The sequence below is a fragment of the Heterodontus francisci genome, chromosome 3, assembly GCF_036365525.1.
Source record: "Heterodontus francisci isolate sHetFra1 chromosome 3, sHetFra1.hap1, whole genome shotgun sequence".
Taxonomy (NCBI): Eukaryota; Metazoa; Chordata; class Chondrichthyes; order Heterodontiformes; family Heterodontidae; genus Heterodontus; species Heterodontus francisci.
Genome location: NC_090373.1, coordinates 62385672 through 62412088, shown reverse-complemented (window position 1 = coordinate 62412088; position 26417 = coordinate 62385672).

The window sequence follows — 26417 nt, the reverse complement described above, 5'->3', positions numbered from 1 at the left end:
ATATTTCATTCATTTTTTTATTTTTACAAACTACCCCATCTCCACCCAAGTCTCTGACATCTTAGATTCAATTTGTCAGGAGACTTCCCTGATCGAATTCAGATCATCAATTGTCTTTCTCTGAACTCTTGTTTCTTGACTTGGACTGCCTTCATTGAGGTTTGTAATATCTGGTGCTTTCTGAAGTTCAGGTTCAACATCTGCTTCATCCACATGTATGACTAATTGACTTCTTTGATGAATAGGAATAAGATTCCTCCTGTCTCCTCTTGAAGTACCTTCTGAAGTATGTACTAAATAAGATTGTTGTTAATTGTCATCTCTCTGGATGATTACTCCTTCTCTGTTTTGGTCTCCTAGCCATAGCTTTTGTCCTTCTGTCAACTTAGGTAGGCTCCTGATACGGTATCTCCCATTATAATTATAGACGTGTTACTTTCGGTAAGACTTCTCTCTGTCTTGAACTCTCTGATAATTCTGGACTTGTAGCCCTGGAAGTAATTTTTTGGGTAGGATAGGAAGTTGTCTTCTAAGCTTCCTTCCCATCAACAGTTGTTACGGTGCTAATCCACAAAGCAATGGAGTAGTTCTGTAGATTGAGTGATGTTTGAAAATCTTGTTTTTTCTTTAATAGTGCTTTGATAGTTCTGACTGCTCTCTCAGCTTCTCCATTAGATTGAGGATATCTAGGGAAACTTGTAAGATGTACAAATTCACAGTTTTCCACAAAGTGCTTGAAGTATTCGTTCACAAATTGTGATCCATTATCGGACACTATCTGGTCAGGTATTCCATGTGTTGCAAAGATTTCATGTAACACTCGAATAACTGTCTCCATTGTCATTGTATACAAATGTTTGACCTCTATCCACCTTGAAAAGTAGTCGATGACAATCAAGTAGGATTTCCCATTAAACATGAATTGATCCATCCCCAGACGTTCCCACAGTCTGGTTGGGAATTGGGTCGAGATAAGGGGTTCCCTCTGATCCTGTCTGTGCACTGCGTATACTTGACAATTTGTGATCATTTCTTCTTTATCTTTCGATATTTCCAGCCACCACATGGACGCTTGAGCCCATGCTTTACATTTCGTTATACCCATATGACCCTGGTGTATTTTCTTTAAGATGTCTACACAGAGTGACTCTGGGATCACCAGCCTCCCGTCATATACCAGCAAATCATCCACAATCATAAAGTGCCTTCTGTGTTTGAAGAAGATTTTTATCCTCTTATTGCTGGGACACTCATGTGGCCAGCCTTGCTTGCAATATTGGCGAATATAGATGCATTTTTCATCTTGCATCTGAGCATGACGAATTTCTTGGAGCTTTTTTGAGCTTGCAGGCCATTTTGATTCAGTGAACTGACAATATGACTCAATCTCATTAATAAAGTTAACATCCTGTTGTGTAGGATGGTCGACAGTAGCTCTGGACAATGCATCTGCTGTCGTTTGTTGCTTGCCATATACGTATGCTGTTTCTTATCTGAACCTCATTAGCCTCAACCGGAATCTCTGGATTCGCGGAGGCATCCTAGTGAGTTCCTTTTCATCAAGTAAGGAAACTAGGGTTTGTGGTCTGTCTCTATGACAACTTTAAGGCGATAATATAACCTGAGAACTTCTCACAAGCCCACGTGACTGTGAGAGCTTCTTTCGCTATGATGGCGTACCTTTTTCCAGTCTCAGACAATGCTCCTGATACATAACAAACCAATCTTCGACATCCATCTGGCTGTTCTTGGAAAAGGACTATCCCTATCCTTGTAGGTGAAGCATCTGCTGCAACTGTGGTTGACAGTGAAGGGTTATAATGCGCTAAGATATCTGGTGAAATAAGCATTTCCTTGATCTTTTGAAATGCCTGCTCCTGATGTGCATTCCATCACTATGCTTGAGCTTTCCTTAATAGTTGTTGTAAAGGCTCTGTAACTTCCGCTAGATTGGGTAATAATTTTGCCAACTGATTGGCCATTCCAAGAAATCATTGAGGATCTTGGACAGAAGTAGGAAGTGAGAATTCACTAATGGCTCTCATCTTTTGTTGCTCTGCCATTATGCCCTTGCTAATGACAATGTGTCTTCAAAAACTTACACTTTTCATTAAGGGTTAGGCCTTCTTCTTGTAGACAATTCAAAACTGCTCTAACCCTCAGGTCATATTCTTCAATGGATTCACCATAGACTAAGATGTCATCCACATGGCGTATTACTCCTTTAAGGCCCTACAGAAGTTCAACATTGTTCTTTGGAATATTTCCAGTGTTGATGTTATACCAAATGGTAGAGGATTAAACAAAATCTTCCGGAGTAATGAAGGTTGTCAGTAACCTTGATTTCTTATCCAAAGGGACTTGCCAAAAGCCACTATTCACATCAAGCTTTGTGAACATGGTACTTTTGGATAACTTTGCCAAGCTTTCGTCCACTGGGGACATCCGATGAACTTCTCTTGCCACAGCCTTATTAAGTTGTGTTAAGTCTACACAAATGCAAAGATTACCCTCAGGTTTGGGAACTGGTACCATTTCCTAAAATGACCCCCATCCTGGTCATCTCTTCTAGTTGAGGTTGGACTTGCTTCACTGATGTGTGTGTATCTTTCTAGGCGTGAAAAGACATATAGGTTTAGCATCTTTTCACAAAGCAATATGACATTTGGTCTTCAATTTTCCTAAACCAGTAAATAATTTCAGGAAGTCTTTTTGGAAGTGACTCTTGGATTCTTGCTCAATTTCTTGCACTTTCTTTCTAAGATGAAGGTCAATACAAGCTCTTCTACTTAAGAGAGAGGATGCCTGATTCCTTAGAACATAGTGTTTTCAATATCTGCTTTCCCTTGTACTGGAGTGTTGACTGTAATTTCCCCTTTACGTTCAATTCAACCTCTCATGGGCCATGTAACTGAGTTTCTATTGGTTGCAAGTAATGCATTGATAACCATGGCTCTTTGTCTGATAAGACCATTACACTTGCTCCAGTGTCCTGTTTAAAAATTGATTAAATGTCCATTGACATATATATCTGTTGACCAAAATGTCTGATTAGGATCATTGATTTCACCCAGGAAGTTTTTTTGATTTTCTCCAGATGGAGATTGTTCAATTTCATTAACAACTCTATGCTTGAAGACTTTTCCTCCGAACTTGTGGGAGTAGAGATTTTACTTTGGCACATTTTACCAAATTGTACTATTTTCTTACAAATGAAAGCATTTTGCTTTGTTTGCAGGACACTGTTCATGCCTGTGGGTGCATTAGGTGCCACAGCACTGGCAGGGTTTCATGGCGTCCTTCGCTGAGTGTACCTTTTTTTCTGGTGCTTCATTTACTGCCCTCTGGTTAAGGAACTGTACGGTTGCTAGAGGTTTCCTGAACCAAAGTCTTTCCTCGCCTCTCAGGATTGCTCTGTTCTTCTTCTGGAGCTCTGCTTGTTTCACCAGCTGAATTGCTTTGTCTAGGGTGAGGTCTTCTTTAGACTGCAATAAATCTGATAGGGATTTATCAACAATACCTGCTACAATGCAGTCTCTTATTAATTCTGCTTTTAGGTCACCATATTCACAACTTTCAGCTAGTCTGTAAAGGTCATTAATAAAAGTATCAACTGGTTTCTGGACCCTTTTGTTAAATTTTGCCCTTTCCAGGATCTTATTGCTCCGCTGATTGAAATAGCTATCAAAGGCTTTGAAAACTTCATCAAATTTATTGGATGTCACATTAATGCCTTGTCTTGCAATAACATCATCTGCCATTGCCCCAATTGAATACAGCAAGTGTTAACTTGCTCTGCTTCAGAATGGCTGTCTAATTTGGAAGAAATCTCAAAGATCTTTTTCTCCAGAGTGACCAATTTTGAGTTTGATTTGGCCCTTCCATGTGTCCAAACATCTCTCGTATTGTGAATTTAAGATCTATGGCTGTCCATGTGCTTTACTTTCTCTTTTAAATTTTTCCCTCCAGTATCATAAGCTTTCCATGCTTTTCAGCTTCATGCTGGCTTCCGCTATGGTGACTCTTTCTCCCTGTGAAATCTTACGGTTAGACTTCGGATTTATGCCTTCCTCGTTTTACATGCAGTTTTGTAGTGTTTCTAATATACTCCTTTTCACTCCCTTCTTTGGAGTATTGAGTGTTTTTTGTCTTTGTTTTCATCACTTGCTCCGGTCGCTTCATGTTATGGCGCTGACCTTGAATCTGCCCTCATTAAGGATTTTTGATTTTATCTGTACTGCCTGCCTAGTATCATTAGGAACCGCTTTAAGTGACCATTGCTTGGTTCTCCAAATCGAAGCCTGCGATCGCGGGACCAGAATTTATTTTCACAGACTACCCGCCTCAGTGGTGCATCCTGAATATCTACCAGCCAATTGCCCGACTCTCTGTGCCTCCTTAGAGCACGGAGCAGTTCTGGAGCTTTTTCATTGTCTCTTGTCAAGTTCTGAAGTTTTGGCGCTTTTTCCAGGTCAGCCTACTTCAAGTTCTTCTTCTGGATGTTGCAAGATAATAACTACTGCTGTTCACCATCCCACCACTGTTCACCATGTTGTATGCTTGGTTTTATGCTGCCACCTTAATGTACTTACTTAGTCTATTGTACTTTGTACCCTATATTATGTTGTAATTATGTACAGCTTCACATCAGTTTGTGTGACTCCTCTGAAACCACGCTGCATCTCCCTCCAGTCTCTCTCACACGTGATGTCTTATATCATCAGGGTGGGAGGTATTCTTTACACAGTCTCAATCATTAACCCTTTCAGATCCTTATACTACATTTGCAGGATCATCTTAAAGGAGGAAAGTGCGATAGAGAGGTGGTGTGGTTTCGGGAGGGAATTCCAGACCTTAGGGCCTAGGCAGCTTAAGAAGTAAGCCCCTCTTACTGTTCACTTATACCAGGAAAGAAGCAATTCCTTCTTATTTTAACTAATTTCCTGTTTGTTCACAATTTTGTCCTTCTAAAAGTAACAAACTATTATTACTAGCCACACAGGATGTTATCGGATGCAACCTAAGCCTGATGGTATTCATGCACAATAGAAAAGCAATCTGCTGTATTACCGACTTTTAAAAATGCTTTCCTATTTCACTGAGGTCAGACATCTTAAATCCTTTTAAATCAAGAAAACTAAAGCCGTATTTGGGGAAATAACAGCATCAGAAACAGAACTGAAGAGAATCTCCTGTTGAATTATTTTCCAACCTTGTGCTGATTTGTGATTAAGCAACTGATTTGTAAATCAGCAATAATCTTTGGAACAATGATATTCATCACTTCAATTGAGGCCTACCACATACTCAGAGGACAACCTTGCTTTTTTTGTTTTTGCTTTCCTCCAATCTTCATGCCTTTTCTCCCCCTTTTTTTGCAGGTAGTGAGTCTTGTTACAGTACTGTTCCAAAGATGGCAGCAATATTCAAGTACCTTGCCAAAGTGGCCATTCATCAAGTTTGATTCCAGATTTTATCAATTATTCTACTACTAAACTATTATAGCCAAGTCCAATTCTACCCTCTCTTGCCATCCAATGCCTTAGCTGAGAACAGATAACTCAGCTCAAGAATGGATTTGAACCCATGACCTTCCTAGTTACAACACATCAAGCCACTAGTGAAACATTGATAATTACATGCACACAGCAAGAATGCCAATAGGGCATCATGCAGTACAGGGGAGGTTTTATGAAACTGTGTTCACAAAACTCTTAGATCCTAACAAAACAAACTAAGGACACTAAAATCCACCTATAAAAGAAAAATCTTAAACAGATATGAAAAGGAAACAAAAATATTTTCTCTCTCAGTCTCTCTTATGTTAATTACTCAAGTCCATAGATTTCAATGTCTCTTATCCCCACTACATCTTTGCTTCTTTATGAACAATTGGGTGAAGTTGTGTTGTGCAATATTAGTACGTCAATAATTTTTACTAATTAGTTACAGCAACGACATTACATGATCTTAGAGAACAATTCACCCAAGGGTGCAAAACAATAATTTTTCAAGCATATTTCAAAAAAATCCTCAACAAATAATTGCATAAACATAATCTCTAATATGACACGACAACTACAGAATTTATGGAATAAAAACAAGAAATGCTGGAAATACTCAGCAGGTCTGGCAGCATCTGTGGAGAGAGACGCAGAATTAACGTTTCAGGTCTGTGGCCTTTCATCAGAAATGTTAACTCTGCTTCTCTCTCCACAGATGCTGCCAGACCTGCTGAGTATTTCCAGCATTTTCTGTTTTTATTTCAGATTTCCAGCATCTGCAGTATTTTGCTTTTATTATAGAATTGATGGGCCTGATTGACTTTATTTTTGTCTAATAAAACATTGGCTCCACTCCTTGCAATAGAGTAACACAAGCTGTTATAAAATGCACCGACAGTTGTAATGTAGGCCAATGTGACAGCCATCATACACAACCAGATTCCAAAAATAGCAATGCGATGAATGATTGGTTAATCAAGTGTTGGTTAAGGGAGGAATGTTGACGAAGGCATTGCGAGAACTCACTACTTCTCTTCAAAGAATGACATGGGGGCTGTAACATACACATAGATCAATAGACTAATTAATTAATTAATCAATAGATTAATTCTGATTAGTTCTGATGAAAGGTTACAGATATGAAATGTTAACGCTGTTTTTCTCTCCACAGATGCTGCCTGACCAGCAGAGTATTTCTAATATTTTCTGTTTTTATTTCAGATTTCCAGCATCCACAGTATTTTGCTTTGTATAACATTGTTAGGTTTATTGTTGCCCTTGATAATATCTAGCAAAGCTCTATTCAAGGAAAAGTGTGTTGCAAAATTGATCACCCGGTAGATATGTATACATATGAACTAAGATCCAGTTCTGGTATCTTCTATTTTCCAGCTAACTAAGTGTACAAATTAGCCCTTATTATTCTTCCTTATGTCAGAAATGTTATGCTCAGTAAGTTTCATTTTCTGTTGAAAACCAGAATACATTTGCAATATAAGCTGAGTTACAAAATACATGCCGTATAGTTTCCATTAACAGAATAGCATTGACTTACATAGGAATCACTGAAGTCATTATAGTTTTAATGATACTCATAAAATGAAACCCTGGCCTAACATTTATCATTCTGCCCATAAAGGGATGAGTTAAGAGAGCATTTTAGTTACGGTGCATTACTGCTTATTATGGTTCTGATGAAGATTTGTGCTCCAATTGTGATCTCACTTGGCTAGCCCGTAATTTGCTTTCAACTCGTGCAGGAATTAATGTGGGCTTCAAACAATAACGTACACTCAGGAGTACAGTGGGCATGATTGGGGCCAAGGATCGTGTTTGAAGAATAAGATCACTAGGTCAGTTTGTTTAATTAAGCTGGGTTTCTTCAATAGCATCCTGTTGCGATATTACTGTTTGATTGTATTTCCAAGTACATTATGAAAATTATTTTAAATTGTTTGTTCCTTGTGATACAAACTGTAATGCTTCATTATGGGTTTATATCTGTGTTAGTTGGTGTTGTGACAAATAAGAAACATTAGTGAAGTTGCCACAATATAATCTTCTACGCAATGACATTGGGTGGCATTTTATGCTCTCCCCCGCCAGCATCCCACCTCCGCCAAAATTTAGTCTGGTCAGGAAGATCTGTGAATGGCCTCCCCGCCCTGCCACCAATTGAGGACCTCAACTGGGTAATTAACTCCCAATTAAGGGCCTCTTCTCGCTGCAGCCACAATTACCCTGCCAGTGCACGGGAAGCACGGCACGAGAAACTGTGTGGGCTGCTTCCCGGCTCCAGGTGGGGGGGGGGTTCCATCCTCGCAAGACACTTAGTGCCTGAACGAGGGACCCAGCATTGGCAATGGGGGGACCCGCTAAGAGCCATCCCCTGCCCTTGCTGCCAACCCCACTTCCCCTCCCGTGACCTCCACCCCATGAGACCACTCATGCCCTGACTTACCTTAAGCCTGGTTCCAGCGCTGCTCCTCGGTGTCTGGTCACTGCAGCTACAGCAGCAGCCACCGCCTTCCCGATGGCACTGCAGCTGCCAGCCTCTGACTGGCCAAGGCAGGAATTTCCGGCTACGGGGTCCTAAATCCTATGGAAGGCCCACCGCTGTCCAGTTAAGTGCCTGATTGGCACTAAATTTGGCTGCAAACGTAAAAGACTAGCTATGAGGAATGCACAGATTATCAGCTCCTAATGCTATAAATCAGAATCAAGTGAAAAAATAAACTGTAAACATGCACTGTAATCTTACTTAATTTCAATTTATGAAATATAATTAGAAATTCAACTGGTAACACCTGACTATTATGTATGAAATGGAACTAGCCATAGCCTTAGTATTTTGGGAAAGTGAATGAATATTTTTTCCTGGACTATGAGTAGTCTATATTTCATTCTTTCCTAAAATTGAACAAAATTCTATGGGACAGGTTTTGCTGTAGCACAGCATTTAATGTCTGCTATTAGTTGGACTTGTCTATGGACACCAGTTCAAAAAAAGTTTGCCCCATAAAGTTGCTGAAAGTGCAAACTCATAATGGCGCAGCACGGGAAATGGCATTTGGGAACTGAGTGAACAGGGCAACCAACTGGGTATCTCCTTAACCAATGAGATTTAAAGATTGGTAAATAAACAGATTGAGAATGTGGAAAAGAAAGGAAGAAAGACTCCCATTTATATCATGCTTTTCACAACCCCATGACATCCCAAAGCACTTGACAACCAATGAAGTGCTGAATTGTAGCCACTGTTGTAATATAGGAAATACAGCAGCCAATTTGCACACAGCAAGGTCCCACAAACAGCAATGTGGTAATAAACATAACCAGATAATCTGTTTTTAGTGATGTTAATTGAGGAATAAATATTGCCCACGACACTGTGATAATTCCCCTGCTCTTCTTCAAAATAGTGCCAGAGGCCTTTTATGTCCATCTGAAAGAGGAGACAGGGCCTCAGGTTAACATCTTACCCAAAAGGGCAACACCTCTGACATTGCAGCACTCCCTCAGTACTGCACTGGAATGTCAGCCTAGATTGTTGCACTCAAGTCCATGTAAGGCTTGGACCTACACCCTTGTGACTCAGAGGTGAGAGTTCTATCCACTCAGCTGATACACCATAGAGAGAAAATTAAAGGGGATGAATTCAATGCCAAATCAAGTACAGAAAGGGAAATAGAGATAAAGAAATATTGGATTAAGAGAAAGAAAAAAAGAAAGTAAGATTGGGAAAGAGTAGTTTATGTTTTACATTTTGACAGTACTGAAAGGACAAAACTGCTGACTAAACAGCTGCATTGTGTGAAGTTCAAATATGTTTGAACTGTGTTGTCATGAATCACACAGAAAGATATTACAGATCTGAAAATGAACCCGCGGATGCATCAGATTCGGCCATCTGTGGTCACCATGGTCACCATTAACCTCACCAAATTTCACAGGGTCAGAGGGCAGGGCCATGAAAAGTAGTTTTTTGGCACCTGAGAGTGTACATGGCTCACTCCCACCAGAATAGATTGAATAGAGCAGCATAAGTGGCTGAGCGACGGTGCTAGATTCCCACACAACAAATTTGAGAGTGCTCTGAGGCCTTCTTCATAAGTGGGTGAATGACTTTTTGAAAAAAGTACTCCCTCACCTTCAGGGGTACAGGCCCAAGGAAACCACTGCCCACCCCCAGCACCACCCCTAACCACCACCCCCCCCCTCCCCCACCACCCCCGGTGCAGCCCACTCAAGCCAGGTCGGAACGCAGTCCATTTCTTCTCTTTCAGAGTAACAGCCTTTTTTATTACACTGTATCTCCTGTTGGCCAAGAGGAACTGCCATCATTGGGACTTCTCTTGAGCGACCCTGCCCCCACTGAAATGAGTGCCCAAGTAAGGGATGGACAGAGATATCATCTTACTGGACCCTACAGCATATTCCTGAAAACAGAGACATGGCACAGTTGGTCTCCACTGTTTTTCAGGAGCTTTACTAGATGCTCATGGGAAATATGGAATCATAGGAACAGGAGTAAGCCATTTAGCCCCTCAAGCCTGTTCCGCCATTCAAATAAGATCATGGCAGATCCGCACAACCTAACTCCATCCACCCGCCCTTTCCCATATCCCTTAATACCCTTGCTTAACAAAAATCCATAAATCACAGATTTAAAATTAACAGTTGATCTAGCCTCAATTGCCATTTGCGGAAGAGAGTTCCAAACTTCTACCATTCTTTGTTTATAGATGTTGTTGTGCTACTGTGCTCTTCACACAAACTTACCAATCACACACTGATGAATGGTAACAAATACTTTGGGTTCTTTGAATTGAAGACTTATAAATACTATATACAAGTCACAGGAAAGCTCTACATTCACATCTTACTGGGGATCAAGATAAATCCTACTCCTGTGTCATATGCTGTATGACATCACTTCCTGCAGTGATGATGCACTCTCATTATTTACATATTCCATTAAAACAATGTCACGACATCCCTGTTTCCTTAAGTAGAACATTATAAAATAAGAATAAATCACATCACAGGATTGATGTGAACACTATTTACATAAACATTAGATCTCCATCCATCATTTAAGAGTCCCTAAAACATATAGGTGGTGTACTAATACACCTGGACCTCATAATAGTAAGACTCTTCTGAGATCTAGAATGATCACTACGGTGTTCTTGACTCATTGACGCAAACATGTGGGTATCCTGCACATTAGCGTTGTGCTTATTGTTTACACAGTAGTCTTCCACAATTTCACTCAGACCTCACCCGCAAACATGTTCTCACCGCTATTGGAATATTGGATAAGATGCTGTTGGACAATGCCCTTAGTTGATATCTGTTCCTCCTCAATGTTGCTCCGTTAGGTATTTGTGACCTTGTATGATCTTAAATCACTGCAAACCTTAGATACGTCTGCAGGGAACCAGGTTCCATCTGCTGGGTGATTAACTCAAACCTTTTTCCCAACATGTAAACTAGGCAGTTTTGCACCTGCATGCCAATCGTGTGTAGACTTCATCTTCTGCTGCTTCTCCAGCAGTCTTTCCTGCATGATGCAAACCTGGACAGATGATGACTAGGAAGTGTTGTTCTGATTTGCCTCCCAAACATGATTTTGGCTGGTGACAGTAATCCCATATCTAATTGTGTTACTCGTAAATGCAACATAGCAATCTGGAAATCTTGCTCTGTTTCGCTGCACTTCACAATTAGCGATTTAACCGTATGAACCATTCTCTCGGCACGACCGTTGGATCTAGGATAATGTGGAGAGGTTGTTACATGGTTTATGCCCCACTTGGTGCACATATCCTGAAATGGTTTGCCTGTATATTGCCTGGACAATTATCTGATACAATCTCCTCCGGTGTACCAAAAAGACTAAATATAGCACTCATCGTATTCGCTACAAATCTGCTTAGTGCATCCCACAACTGACTGATGATTGGGAATTTTGAAAAGTAATCTGTGAGTAAGAGGAAATTGTCACCATGAATGGTGAACAAATCCATTGCAATCCTTGAAAAGGGATGCGATGGAACCTCATGTGGGTGTACTACGTTGAGTAGATAGGGTGCTAAGAAATTGAATAACTCTAGACATCATCGCAAACCTGCTCAGTCTTGGGGTGTAGTTTCTATGTCTTCTATTTTGCTTGGATCAGGACATATCCCAGTGTTAGAATAGTGCAAACCGAAGAAGTTGATGTGGCTTACATTTATTTTGCATTTTTTGCTGTTAAAAACAAGACCTTCTCTACTAGTCATTTCCATTAACACATGAAGATTTCGATCATGCTGTTCCTTCGTGGTACCCATGACTGCAATGTCACCCACTATACGAACGCAACATGGAACATTTTCGGTAATGCTGTCCATATGTTGCTGGAATAGATCTTGATTTACAAATAAGTCAAATGGTAATCTTTGGAAACAATACCTTCCAAATTGTGTTCTAAATGTGGTTAGTTCCTGTGATCCTTCTGATAAATGTACAGACAATGTTTCATGTCTAATTTGGAGAAAAACTTGGCTCCAGCAATTCTTTCAATGTCGTAATTTTATTTCTAGCTTTTTATTTCTATTTCTAGCTTTTCACCATTGAGAAAATAATCTGCTTTAAGCTTTTTAGGTCCAAAGTGGATGAACTCACATTTGCCAACATTAAAATCCATTTGCCACAGTTTTGCTCATTTGCTAAATCTATTAATATATTTTGGTAATTTTTTTGCTTCCATTTATACTGCTTACAATACCACCTATCTTTGTGCCATCAGCAAACTTGGACATGTGGCTTTCTATCCGATCATCTAAGTTGTTAATAAATATGGTGAATAGTTAAGGCCCCAATTTAGATCCTTGTAGGACACCACATGTCACATCCTGGCAATTTGCGTACCTACCCATTGTATCTCACTGTATCCTGCCACTCAGCCAACTTCCTAACCAGGTTAATAATGTGCCTTCAGTTCCATGAACTTCAACTTAAGCTAACAGTCTCTTATGAGAGACTTTATCAAGTGCCTTCTGGAAGTCCATATAAATAACATGCATAGACATTCCCCTGTCAACTAATTTAGTCACCTCTTCAAAAATTCAATCAGGTTCGCCAAGTATGACTTACCCTGAACAAATCCATGCTGGCTTTCTCTGGACAGCTGAAAATTTCAGTCACTCTCTCTTTACTTATAAATTCTAGTAATTTCCCAACAACAGATGTTGGGCTAACTGGTCGATATAATTCTTTGGCTTCCCTCTGTCACCTTTTTTAAATTGCAGAGTGACATACGAAATTTTCCAATCTAAGGAAGCAGTTCCCAAATCAAGAGAACTTTGGAAGATTATAATTAGGGCATCTACAATATTCCCACTGCTTCCTTTAAAACCCTGTGGTGGAAACCATCTGGTCCTAGGGATTTGTCATAACTTAGTTCTATTATTTTCTTCATTACTGTTATTTTGCTTATGTTAATTTTGGTGCATCCTTATCTCTAATTCAATATTAGTTTCCTTGGATGGTATGTTGCCTCCCTGGTGATAGAATCAAGGATGTTGCAGAGTGGTTACAGGACATTCTGAAGAGGGTGAACAGCCAGTGGTTGTGGTATATATTGCTACAAACGACGTAGGTAAAAAAAAGGATGCGGTGCTAAAAGCAGAATATAGGGAGCTAGGAAGTAAGTTGAAAAGTAGGACCTCAAAGGTAGTGATCTCAGGATTACTACCAGTGCCACGTGCGAGTCAGAGTAGAAATAGCGGGATATATCGGATGAATATGTGGCTGAAGAGATGGTGTGAGGGGGAGGGTTTTAGATTCCTGGGACATTGGGACCGGTTCTGGGGGAGATGGGACCAGTACAAATTGGACGGGTAACACCTGGGCAGGACTGGGACTGATGTCCTAGGGGGAGTATTTGCTAGAGTGGTTGGGGAAGGTTTAAACTAAAATGGCAGGGGGAAGGGAACCTTTGCAAGGAGTCAGAGGAGGGGGGATCAAAGACAAGAACAAAAGATAGTAAGCAGAATAAAAAAAAGTGATAGGCAGAGAAATCAAGGGTCAGAATCAAACAGGGCATCAGTGAAAAATAGTGAAAAGGGGCCAAGGAATGTTAAAAAGACAAGTCTTAAGGCTTTGTGCCTTAACGCGTGGAGCATTCGCAATAAAGTGGATGAATTTAATCGCGCAAATAGATGTAAACGGGTATGATATAGTCGGGATTACGGAGACATGGCTGCAAGGTGACCAGGGATGGAAAATTAACATCCAGGGGTATTCAGTATTTAGGAAGGACAGACAAAAAGCAAAAGATGGTGGCGTTGCATTGCTGGTTAAAGAGGAAATTAATGCAATAGCGAGGAAAGATATTAGCTCTGACAATGTGGAATCTGTATGGATAGAGCTGAGAAACATCAAGGGGCAAAAAACATTAGTGGGGGTTGTATATAGACCCCCAAACTGTAGTGGTGATATTGGGAATGGCATTAAACAGGAAATTAGAGATGCATGCAATAAAGGAACATCTGTAATTATTGGTGACATTAATCTGCATATAGATTGGGCAAATCAAATTAGTCACAATACCATAGTGGAGGAATTCTTGGAGTGTAAATGGGATGGTTTTCTGGACCAACACGTTGAGGAACCAACCAGAAAACAGGCCATTCTTGACTGGGTATTGTGTAATGAGAGAGGAATAATTGACAATCTAGTTGTGAGAGACCCCTTGGGGATGAGCAACCATAATATGATAGAATTCTTCATCAAGATGGAGAGTGACATAGTTGATTCTGAGACTAGGGTCCTGAATCTTAGTAAAGGAAACTATGGAGGTATGAGGCGTAAGTTGCCTATGATGGACTGGGAAACTTTACTTAAAGGGACGATGGTGGAAAGGCAATGGCAAACATTCAAAGAGTGCATGGATGAACTGCAACAATTGTTTATTCCTGTCTGGTGCAAAAGTAAAACAGGAAAGGTAGCCAAACCATGGCTTACAAGGGAAATTAGAGATAGCATTAGGCATATAAATTCACCAGAAAAAACAACAGACCTGAGGATTGGGAGCAGTTTAGAATTCAGCAAAGGAGGGCCAAGGGATTGATTAAGAAGGGGAAAATAGAATACGAGAGCAAGCTTGCGAGGAACATAAAAATTGACTGTAAAAGTTTCTCTAGGTATGTGAAGAGAAAAAAGATTGGTGAAGACAAATGTAGGTCCCTTACAGACAGAAACAGCGGAATTTATTATGGGGAACAAAGAAATGGCTGACCAACTAAATGCATACTTTGGTTCTATCTTCACAAAGGAGGACACAAATATCATACCAGAAATGTTGGGGAACACAGGGCTTAGTGAGAGAGAAGAACTGAAGGAAATCAGTATTAGTAGAGAAATGGTGTTGGGGAAATTGATGGGATTGAAGGCCGATAAATCCCCAGAGCCTGATGGTCTGCATCCCAGAGTACTTAAGGAAGTGGCCCTAGAAATAGTGGATGCATTGATGGTCATCTTCCAAGATTCTATAGACTCTGGAACATTTCCTACAGATTGGAGGGTAGCTAATGTAACCCCACTATTTAAAAAGGGAGGTAGAGAGAAAGTAGGGAATTATAGACCAGTCAGCCTGATGTCGGCAGTGGGGAAAATTCTACAGTCCATTATCAAAGATTTTATAACAGAGCACTTGGAGAACAGTGGTAGAATTGGATAGAGTCAGCATGGATTTACGAAAGGGAAATCATGCTTGACAATTCTACTAGAATTCTTCAAGGATGTAACTAGTAGAGTTGATGAGGGGAGCCAGTGGATGTGGTTTATTTGGACTTTCAGAAGGCTTTCGACAAAGTCCCACATAAGAGATTAGCGTGTAAAATTAAAGCGCATGGGATTGGGGGTAGTGTATTGCGATGGATAGAAAATTGGTTGGCAGACAGGAAACTAAGAGTAGGGATAAATGGGTCTTTTTCTGAATGACAGGCAGTGACTAGTGGGGTACCGCAGGGATCGGTGTTGGGACCCCAGCTATTCACAATATATATTAATGATTTAGATGAGGGAACTAAATGTAATATCTCCAAATTTGCAGATGACACAAAACTGGGTGGGAGGGTGAGTTGTGAGGAGGATGCAGAGTGGCTTCAAGGTGATTTGGGCAAGTTGAGTGAGTGGGCAAATGCATGGCAGATGCAGTATAATGTGGATAAATGTGAGGTTATCCACTTTGGTAGCAAAAACAGGAAGGCAGATTATTATCTGAACGGCTATAAACTGAGAGAGGAGAATATGCAGCGAGACCTGGGTGTTCGCGTACACCAGTCACTGAAGGTAAGCATGCAGGTCCAACAGGCGGTAAAAAAGGCAAATGGTATGTTGGCCTTCATAGCGAGAAGATTCGAGTATGGAAGCAGGGATGTCTTGCTGCAATTATACAGGGCCTTGGTGAATATTGTGTGCAGTTTTGATCTCTTTATCTGAGGAAGGATGTTCTTGCTATAGAGGGAGTGCAGCGAAGGTTTACCAGACTGATTCCTGGGATGGCGGAACTGACGTGTGAGGAGAGATTGAGTCAGTTAGGATTATATTTGCTGGAGTTCAGAAGAGTGACGGGGGGGATCTCATAGAAACGTATAAAATTCTAACAGAACTTGACAGGGTAGATGCAGGAAGGATGTTCCTGATGGTGGGGGAGTCCAGAACCAGGGGTCATAGTCTAAGGATACAGGGTAAACCATTCAGGACTGAGATGAGGAGAAATTTCTTTACCCAGGGAGTGGTGAACCTGTTGAATTCGTTACCACAGAAAGCAGTTGAGGCCAAAACATTGTATGTTTTCAAGAAGGAGTTAGATATAGCTCTTGGGTATAACATTACAACAGTGAAACTGCCACAGCAGAACTGGTTGCTCATGGGATAACCCTTACAGATCGGCCTACAGAAAACTTGATGAAACAGAATCAGACAGAATCACAGAATAATACAGTGCAGAAGAGGCCCTTCGGCCCATCAAGTCTGCACCGATGCATTAAAACACCTGACCTGTCTACTTAATCCCATTTGCCAGCACTTGGCCCATAAACTTGAATGTTATGACGTGCCAAGTGCTCATCCAGGTACTTTTTAAAGGATGTGAGGCAACCTGCATCTACCACCCTCCCAGGCAGTGCATTCCAGACCGTCACCACCTTCTGGGTAAAAAAGTTCTTCCTCAAATCCCCCTTAAACCTCCCGCCCCTCACCTTAAACTTGTGACCCCTCTTAACTGACCCTTCAACTAAGGGGAACAGCTGCTCCCTATCCACCCTGTCCATGCCCCTCATAATCTTGTACACCTCGATCAAGTCACCCCTCAGTCTTCTCTGCTCCAGCGAAAACAACCCAAGCCTATCCAACCTCTCTTCATCGCTTAAATGTTCCATCCCAGGCAACATCCTGGTGAATCGCCTCTGCTCCCCCTCCAATGCAATCACATCCTTCCTGTAATGTGGCGACCAGAATTGCACACAGTACTCCAGCTGTGGCCTTACCAAAGTTCTATACAACTCCAACATGACCTCCCTGCTTTTGTAATCTATGCCTCGATTGATAAAGGCAAGTGTCCCATATGCCTTTTTCTCCACCCTGTTAACCTGCCCTTCTGCCTTCAGAGATCTATGGACAAACACGCCAAGGTCCCTTTGTTCCTCGAAACTTCCCAGTGTCAGGCCATTCATTGAATACTTCTGTCTCACATTACTCCTTCCAAAGTGCATCACCTCACACTTTTCAGGGTTAAATTCCATCTGCCACTTTTCTGCCCATTTGACCATCCTGTCTATATCTTCCTGTAACCTAAGACACTCCACCTCACTGTTAACCACTTGGCCAATCTTTGTGTCATGCGCGAACTTACTGATCCTACCCCGCACATAGTCATCTATGTCGTTTATATAAATAACAAACAACAGGGGACACAGCACAGATCCCTGTGGTATGCCACTGGACACTGGCTTCCAGTCACTAAAACAGCTGTCTGTCATCACTCTCTGTCTCCTACAGCTAAGCCAATTTTGAATCCACCTTATCAAGTTACCTTGTATCCCATGTGCATTTGCTTTCTTGATAAGTCTCCCATGTGGGACCTTGTCAAAGGCTTTGCTGAAATCCATGAAACCGTGGAGTCAATTTTGGGTTCCCGACTGCAAAGTGCACTGGTCAGGTGCCCATTCTGGCAGCAAAGAAGCCCTCGCGTTTTGAGGCCCAGGTCGCTTTTAAATTTTGCAGGTGAGCTGTAGGGCCAGGCCTCCTAATGCAGCTCACAGATTGAGGCCTGCTGCTCTCTGGGGCCCTCAAAAATAATTCAACACTTACTTTGGTGGGCCAATCTGGTTCCCGCGGGCAGAGAGCTTTTGAGAGAGCGTGCAGCCCAGGTTCCAATTAGTTCTATCCAAAGTGGACATTGGCTCCTTATTACATTTTAGGGCTCCAAATTCCATGTTAAGAGGGGCCAATTGCCTGAAAAAGATAGGCAAGTTTGCACATCTGGCAGTAGGCCATTTTCGAAATAGAACCAGCTGCATTGCCTCTGTTTATAGGGCAGTAAAGTTACTGACCCCATTTTGAGGTCATTACCACCTGATTACTGCTGATCTCCTCACCACCCCACTCCCACCTCCCATCCGCCAAGTCCCATATCACACTGTTGTAAAATTGCATAACATCACATAATAAGGTTCTGGCACTGTGCATTTGAGTAAAAACATTGTAAATATTTTGAATGCCTTGAACTATTGTGCCAATGACTTCAAAGTCCACCATCTGTTCACAATGCCTAATTTACTATACTTGCCAGTTCAACTGGGTTACACCCCCAGATCGAATAATGAGCAAGTCTCTTCAAATTGAACTTAGTCTTTTCAGGCCTATAGGCACTAGTAAGCAGCTTTTAAAAGTTTTTATCTATTCAGAAAAATTTAATTTACTAAGCAACGATGTAGTGTGCACAAATCAAACTAGTAAATGGTTCAGGAAAAGTTTATAAAGTCATTTCCAGTGATTTCAAATCAGGTTACTCACAGGTGGAGGACGAAAAATGCTTATTTTTTGTGATAATTTCGCTTTCAGCCATATTAATAAAACTGCACCAGGCTACCACTCTGAAATACATCAATGAATATTTTCTAATACAAAGAAAAAAATAGTTATTTTCTGTTACACTTTCCGATTCCACTGCTTCATGGAAGATTTTACATTTGTGCTTGTGCAAATGAGTTTGGGTGGAAACTTGAACAATAACTTCACTTCAGAAACACAGCACAATTTCAAGCGCAACTTTTACCCAGTTTCCCAATTGTACCCATTACCCTTACATTACTGTTTTTTCATACTGGAGCAGCAGTAGTCACTTTCATTTCTACAGGTTAAGGAGATCATTTCTGGATATTAATCATGTAATTTGAATTATGTTCAGCCAATGTGCCACTAAATGACATGACCTAACTCTGGTGGCAAGTTCAGAAACAATGGGTAGGATTTTCCCCCGGGCTTGAGGACACTGACATCAGGACCAAGTGGGAGTCCTGAGTCCATGCTTGCTGCAAGCCAGACTGGGGGAGATATTTTCCCAGAGGTGACCTCCAATTGGCCACTCTGAGCTCGCCGTCCAATTAGGAATGGCAGGTGGGCTCCTGATGGTGCAGGCCCAATCAGAGGGATAGCAGCTCGAGAGCCTCGACAGCCCCGCCGAGAGAGGTAGAGCTGTTGAGGGAGACAGGAGACCTCGAGGACACCTCAAAATGGAGGCACCCTCAGAGGCATAAATTTAAAATATAAATTCAGCAGGGCCAAGCAGGCAGGCCACTCAAAGCGGAGGGGAAACCCCTCCAGCAGCAGCATTTGGGTCGCAGGTGTAGTCTTTGATGCCGGTAGCCCCCTCTTCGGGGGGATAGAGCCTCCAGCTCTGATCCTCCCCCAGCCTGCAACAGGGATGCCAGTAAGTTAGAAAAATCACCCCTATTTGGGCCCTTAATTATTGAATTTGGCTGCCCACCTACATTCAGCAGGCGGCCGATCCGTATCCCGTCCACCTCTGGGAAACTCTGGGAAACTTCCCAGGCAGTGAGAATGCATTGGAGAGCCAACCCAATCCAGCTCGCCATCATTGTCCGAGTGCCTCCAACCCCCCGCTCACAACTTTTAAGCCCGCCACCCAGGGATTGGAAAATTCAGCCCAATGGATCAGAAAGTGTTATGTCTGATGAAATAACTGAAAATTAATAATGCTCAGTTATTACCAAAAATGCCTTTTTACCTTCCAAAACAAAAATGGGGCTGAATATATTTTTGGTTGGACTTCAAAAGTATATCATTGCCTGTGAAGCAACTTGGGATATCCTGAGGTCATGAAAGGCGCTGAGTAAATGGAATTTCTTCCTTTCTTTAAATGCTATTATGAATGACACATAGCTAGCCAGTTTCAGTGAGCGATTTATTTGTAATGGCAACACATTACCAGAAGGCAAATGGAAGACATTTAGCTCAGTGAAGGTGGTGAAGTACCATGGCCTCTGGAAACGACTTGGGCAGGCCATTAAAAATAGAGCAAAGATTGTTCTCAAATCTTCATATTGAATACAATCTCATACACAACTAAAACACAAAGGGCTAACTAACTGAGCAAGAAGGAATCAAATAGATTGATAAGATAAATTAGAACCTGAGCAATGAAAAGGATTGAAGGCACTTTGGAGGTAAAATTCATTTTAAGCAATAGCGCAAACCAAGCGAATGAGTGATAGCGAATCAATAGTCGGTTTTACACAGCGCCTGATTTCAATGGAAAAGTTAATCTGACGAAGTATAAAACAGTCTGTTGATTTGCTCTCACCTGTTCTGCCCAAGACAAATTTCAGCCCCCATTATGGATATTTTTAGAATTTAAGTAGAAAATATTCTTGGATCACATCGCAGGATGAATAATATCCAGTAAATTAAAGAGTTTTTGCCGTTATAGACAGATGGACCCATTTAAAACTTATTTCATGTCTTGGAATAATATCAATATTGGTTAGCTACAGTTAGTGTTTAGTTGATTTCTGTTGTGTTACAGACGTTAATGTACAATTTTATTCCCTTATCTTATTCACTTCAAATGAATGGATTAAATTGTCGTAATTAGTGTATATATTGACTACATTATGTCCCAGTAACTGCCAGTTATTCCTTATGTGTGGAGGTCATCTTGAATCAATAATAAGGAATGCATTGGACGTCAGCGTTCTTTGATCACTCAATGGTAGGTATTACAAAGTGGATTAAAACTGGCCACCGACTCCCCAGTACTTATTAGTTTAAAAATAACAGGTAACATTGGAGCGAGCTCAAGAGCTGTTTCCAAATAAAATACCATTTGTGGAAAGAAGATTCAGTGAGAAAATATTCACTGAGCAGTCACCATAAAATTCCCTGCTTTTTCTTGGAAGCAACTACAAAGTGTAGTAAGCCCTGGACAACTAAACGCAATGGTTGCTAATAAAAATTAATTGGCTTAGCTTGCCCAGTTCAAAATACCCCTTAGAATTTTCTACTGCTTCTCATCAAGCATACAATGATGTACATTAAGGGGAAGCTATTTAAGTACACATGGGAAAAAGGAATAGATGGTTATGCTGATAGAGTTAGATGAAGTATGGTGGGAGGAAACTCATGTGGACTACAAACACCAGTGTTGACCAATTGGGCTGAGTGGCCTGTTTGTGTGCTGCAAATTCTATGTAATTCTATGTACTACATGAATGAAAAGGTCTGTCTATTTTGATCTGATTTGATTTTTTTTCATGTTTTGGATTTCTGAAATTTAGTGATAGGGAAAGGAATATTGAGCTGCTGAAAGTTAAGACAATTTGTTTTTATTTAGAAACAGTGGCGGCACGTGTAGATAGGCAGTGTTCATCATAGCAATTTCAAAGTTAGGTAATTATTTTCTATTTTATTTTATCAGTGGTGGCTGTGGATGTGCCTGATATTTAGGTGGTATTTCAAAAACAAACATAAACATTTCAATTAGACATAAATCTGACCAGAAATGAGGAGGTTATTTTGAATATTTGTTCATGGGATGTGGGCTTCGCTGGCTAGACCAGCATTTATTGCCCATCCCTAACTGTCCTTGAGAAGGTAGAGGTTGCAGCCTGTCCCCATTCCACCCTGAAAGACTTCTCACAGAGATTCATCCTAATTAACTAATATCTGAGTGTATGGAAATCACCTTCAAAAATACCAAGTTTAATTAAAGCTGAAATTTATGAATTGTACGCCGGTTTGTGGTGTATGTTTGTTTGGTTCACTGCCACCTTAATATGCCTAGTTAGTCTAGCTAAAAGAGAGATTTCTGAGTCTGGAGTAGTTAGAGCATTAATGTTTATTACATTGCAACTATGTACAGCTTCACACCAGTCTGTGTGACTCCTCGAAAGCCAAGCTGCATCTCTCTTCAAGTCTCTCTCACATGTAATCTCTTACATCATCATGGTAGGAGGTATTCTTTACACTTTCTCAGCATTAACCCTTTCAGACCCTTATACTACATCTCCCCCCAGTCCTTATCTAAATATATATATTTATAGACATCCACTTTTTATTTACAAACTACCCCATCTCCCCCCAAGTCTCTGACATCATAGGTTCAATCTGTCAGGAGGCTTCACAACGCTCCCTGATCGTGTTGTAGTCAGACTCGGAAGATCAGTAGCCTTGCTCTGAATTCTTGTTTCTTGACTTGGATAGCCTTCATTGAGGTTTGTGGTATCCGGTGCTTTCTGAATTTCAGGTTCAACATCTGATTCATCTAAATGCATGACCGATTGGCATCTTTGATGAATAGGAATAAGATTCCTTCTGTTTCTTCTTATAGCACTTTCTGAATAAATCCCTTACTAAATAAAATCACTGTTGATTCTCCTCTTTCTGGACAATTACTCCTTCTCTGTTTTGGTCTCATGCCCATACCTCCTGCCCTTCTGACAACTTTGGTAGGTTCCTGATACGGTATTTCCTGTCACAATTATGAGCTTGTTTCTTTTGGTAAGACTTTTCTTTGTCTTGAGCTCTTTGATAATCCTTGCTTTGTAACCCTGGAAGTAATTTCTTGGGTAGGATTAGAAGTTGCGTTTTAAGTTTTCTTCCCATTAACAGTCCAGATGGTGCTAATCCGCACAACAATGGAGTAGTTTTGTAGTTCAGAAGTGCTGTTTGAAAATCTTGATTTTTCTTTAACAGTTCTTCAATAGTTCTGACTGCTCGCTCAGCTTTTCCATTAGATTGTGGTTATCTAAGGGAACTTATTAGGTGTACAAATCCACAGTTTTCCGCAAAGTGCGTGAAGTAATCATTTACAAATTTTGGTCCATTATCTGATCAAGTATACCATGTGCTGCGAAGATTTCTTGTAACACTCAAATGACTGCCTCAGTTGTTATTGTATACATACAGTTAACCTCAATGGACCGAGAAAAGTAATCGACTACAATCAGATAGGATCTTCCGTCAAAGATGAATTGATCTATCGCTAGACTTTCCCACGGTCTGGTTGGGAATTGGGTCGAGATAAGAGGTTCTCTCTGATCCTGTCTGTGCATTGCACATATGTGGCAATTTGAAATCATTTCTTCTATATCTTTCAATATCCTTGGCCACCACATGGACACCTGAGCCCATGCTCTATGTTTAGTTATGCCCATATGACCCTGCTGTATTTTCTCCAAGATGCCAACCCGGAGTGACTCTGGAATCACCAATTTCTTGTCATATGTGAGCAAATCATCCACTATGGTAAAGTGTCTTCTAAGTTTGAAGAATTTTTCATCCTCTTAGCCTTGGAATGCTGCTGTGGCCAGCCTTGCCTGTAATATTGGAGGATATAGATGCATTCTTCATCTTGCATCTGCGCATGATAAATTTGTTAGACAGAAATAGGACATGGAAATTTGCTAATGGCTCTCGTCTCTGGCGGGTCTGCCATTATGCCGCTACTGTTGACAATGTGTCCTAAAAATGAATGGATGTTTTTGAAAACTCGCATTTCTCATTGAGTGTTAAGCCTTCATCCTGCAGATGATTCAAAACTGCTCTAACCCTCAGGTCATGTTCTTCACTGGACTCACCGTGAACTAAGATGTCATCCATATGGCATATTACACCTGTAGAATATTCAACATAGTTCTTTCAAATATTTTTGATGCTGACATGATACCAAATGGTAGATGGTTAAAATAAAACAGAGTAATGAAGGTTGTCAATAACCTTGACTTCTTATCCAATGGAACTTGCCAAAAGCCACTATTCGTGTCAAGCTTCGTGAAGACAGTACTTTTGGATAACTTTGCCAAGCTTTCGTCCACTGAGGACATCAGATGAACTTCTCTTGCCACAGCCTTATTAAGTGGAGTCAAGTTTACACTAATGCGAAGATCACCATTAGGTTTAGGAACTGGAACCATTCCCGAATACCACTCTGTAGGTTCAGTAACAGGAAAAATGACTCCCATCCTGGTCATGTCTTCTAATTGATGTTGGACTTGCTTCATTAAGGGTGTGGAATTTTTGTAGGTGTGGAAGTAATACTATATTAGGTCTTCAGTCTCCCTAGACCAGTAAACGATTTCAGGAATTCCTCTTGGAAGTGATTTCTGGATTCTCGTTGCTTAATTTCTTCTACTTTCTTTATAAGATGAAGGTCAAAACAAACTCTTCTACTTAAGAGAGAGAATTGCTGATTCTTTAGAATATACAATGTTTCTAATATCTGCTTTCCCTTGCACTGGCGTGTTACCTGTAGCTTCCCCTTTACTTCGAGTTCAACCCCTCCTGAGTTTCTGTCGGTTGCAGAAAATGTGTTGATAACCACGGCTCTTTGTCGGATAAGACTGTTACACTTGCTCCAGTGTCAAGTTTAAAATTAGTGATATGTCTGTTGACATATTTCGCAGACCAAAATGCCTGATTAGGATAATTGATCTCACCAAGAAAGCATTTGGTTGCTCTCCTGAAGGAGGCTGTTTAACTTTGTTAACCATTCTATGCTTGAATGCTTTTTCTTTTGAACTTGTGGGAGTAGACATTTTACTTTGACACATTTTACCAAAATGTCCTATTTTCTTATAGTGGAAGCATTCTGCGTTGTTTGCAGGACACTGTTTGCGCCTATGGGTACATTAGGCACCACAGCACTGGCAAGGTTTAATGGCGTCTTTCGGTGACTGTACTTTTTTTTCCTGGTGCTTCATTTACTGCCCTCTGGTTAAGGATCTGTACGGTTGCTGGAGGTTTCCTGAACCAAAGTTTTTCTTCACCTCTCAGGATTGCTCTGTTGTTCTTGCGTCCTCTGTCTACCTCACCAGCTGAATTGTTTTGTCCAGGGTGAGGTCTTCTTTAGACTGCAATAAATCTGATAAGGATTCATCAGTAGTACCTACTACAATACTGTCTCTTATTAATTCTGCTTTTAGATCTCCCTTTTCACATCCTTCAGCTAGCCTGTAAAGGTCATTGATAAAAGCATCAACTGTTTCGCCTGGTTTCCAGACCCTTCTGTTCAATCTTGCTCTTTCTAAAATCTTATTACTCTGCAAGTTGAAATAAGAATCAAGGGCTTTTAAAATTTCATCAAATTTTGCAGATGTCTTATTAATGCCTTGTCTTGCAATAACATCATCTGCTGCAGCCCAAATAGAATACAATAATGTGTTAACTTATTCTGCTTCAGGCTGGCTGTCTAATTTGGAAGCAATTCTAAATCTCAGAAATCTTTTTTGCCAGAGTGACCAATTTTGGGTTTGATTTGGTCCTTCCATGTGTCCAAACTTCTCTGGTATTATGAATTTAAGCTCCATAGCTTCAATTTGTTTTACTTTCACTTTTGGGTTTTTCCCTTCAGTGTTGGAAGTTTCCCAGGCTTTTTCAGCCCTGCGCTGAATCTTGCCATGGCCAAAGTTTCTGCCTTTGAAATATCACAGCTAGACTTAGGATTATTTTGCTCCTTGTATTAAACTCAGTTTAATAGCATTACTGCTATACTCCCTGAACTCCATTCTCACAGAGAATCGAGGATTTGCAGCCTCGTTGTTTGTTTTATTTCTCTTCGCTCCGGATGCCACGTGTAATCGCGTTGAACTCAGATCAGCCCTCACTAAGGACTTTCCTGGTGCTGCCTGCCTAGTGCCTTATAGTCATAGAGTCATAGAGTTATACAGCACTGAAACAGGCCATTCAGCCCATTGTATCTGTGCCAGCCATCAAGCACCTATCTATTCTAATCCCATTTTCCAGCCTTGTTTGCTATGGCTTTTCAAGTGTTCATCTAAATACTTCTTAAATGTTGTAAGGGTTCCTCCTCTACCACCTCTTCAGGCATTGTATTCCAGATTCCAACCACCCTGAGGGTGAAAAAAGTTTTCCTCAAATCCCCTCTAAACCTCCTGCCCCTTACCTTAAATCAATGCCCCCTGGTTATTGACCCCTCCGCTAAGGGAAAAAGTTTCTTCCTATCTATCCTATCAATGCCCCTCATAATTTTGTATACCTCCATCAGGTCCCCCCTCAGCCTTCTCTGCTCTAAGGAAAACAACCCTAACCTATCCAGTCTCTCTTCATAGCTGAAATGCTCCAGCCCAGGCAACATCCTGGTGAATCTCCTCTGCACCCTCTCCAGTGCAATCACATCCTTCCTATAGTGTGGTGACCAGAACTGTACACTGTACTCCAGCTGTGGCCTAATTAGCGTTTTATACAGCTCCATCATAACCTCCCTGCTCTTATATTCTATGCCTCGGCTAATAAAGGCAAGTATCCCAAATGCCTTCCTAACCACCTTATCTACCTGCGCTGATGCCTTCAGTGATCTATGGACAAGTACACAAAGGT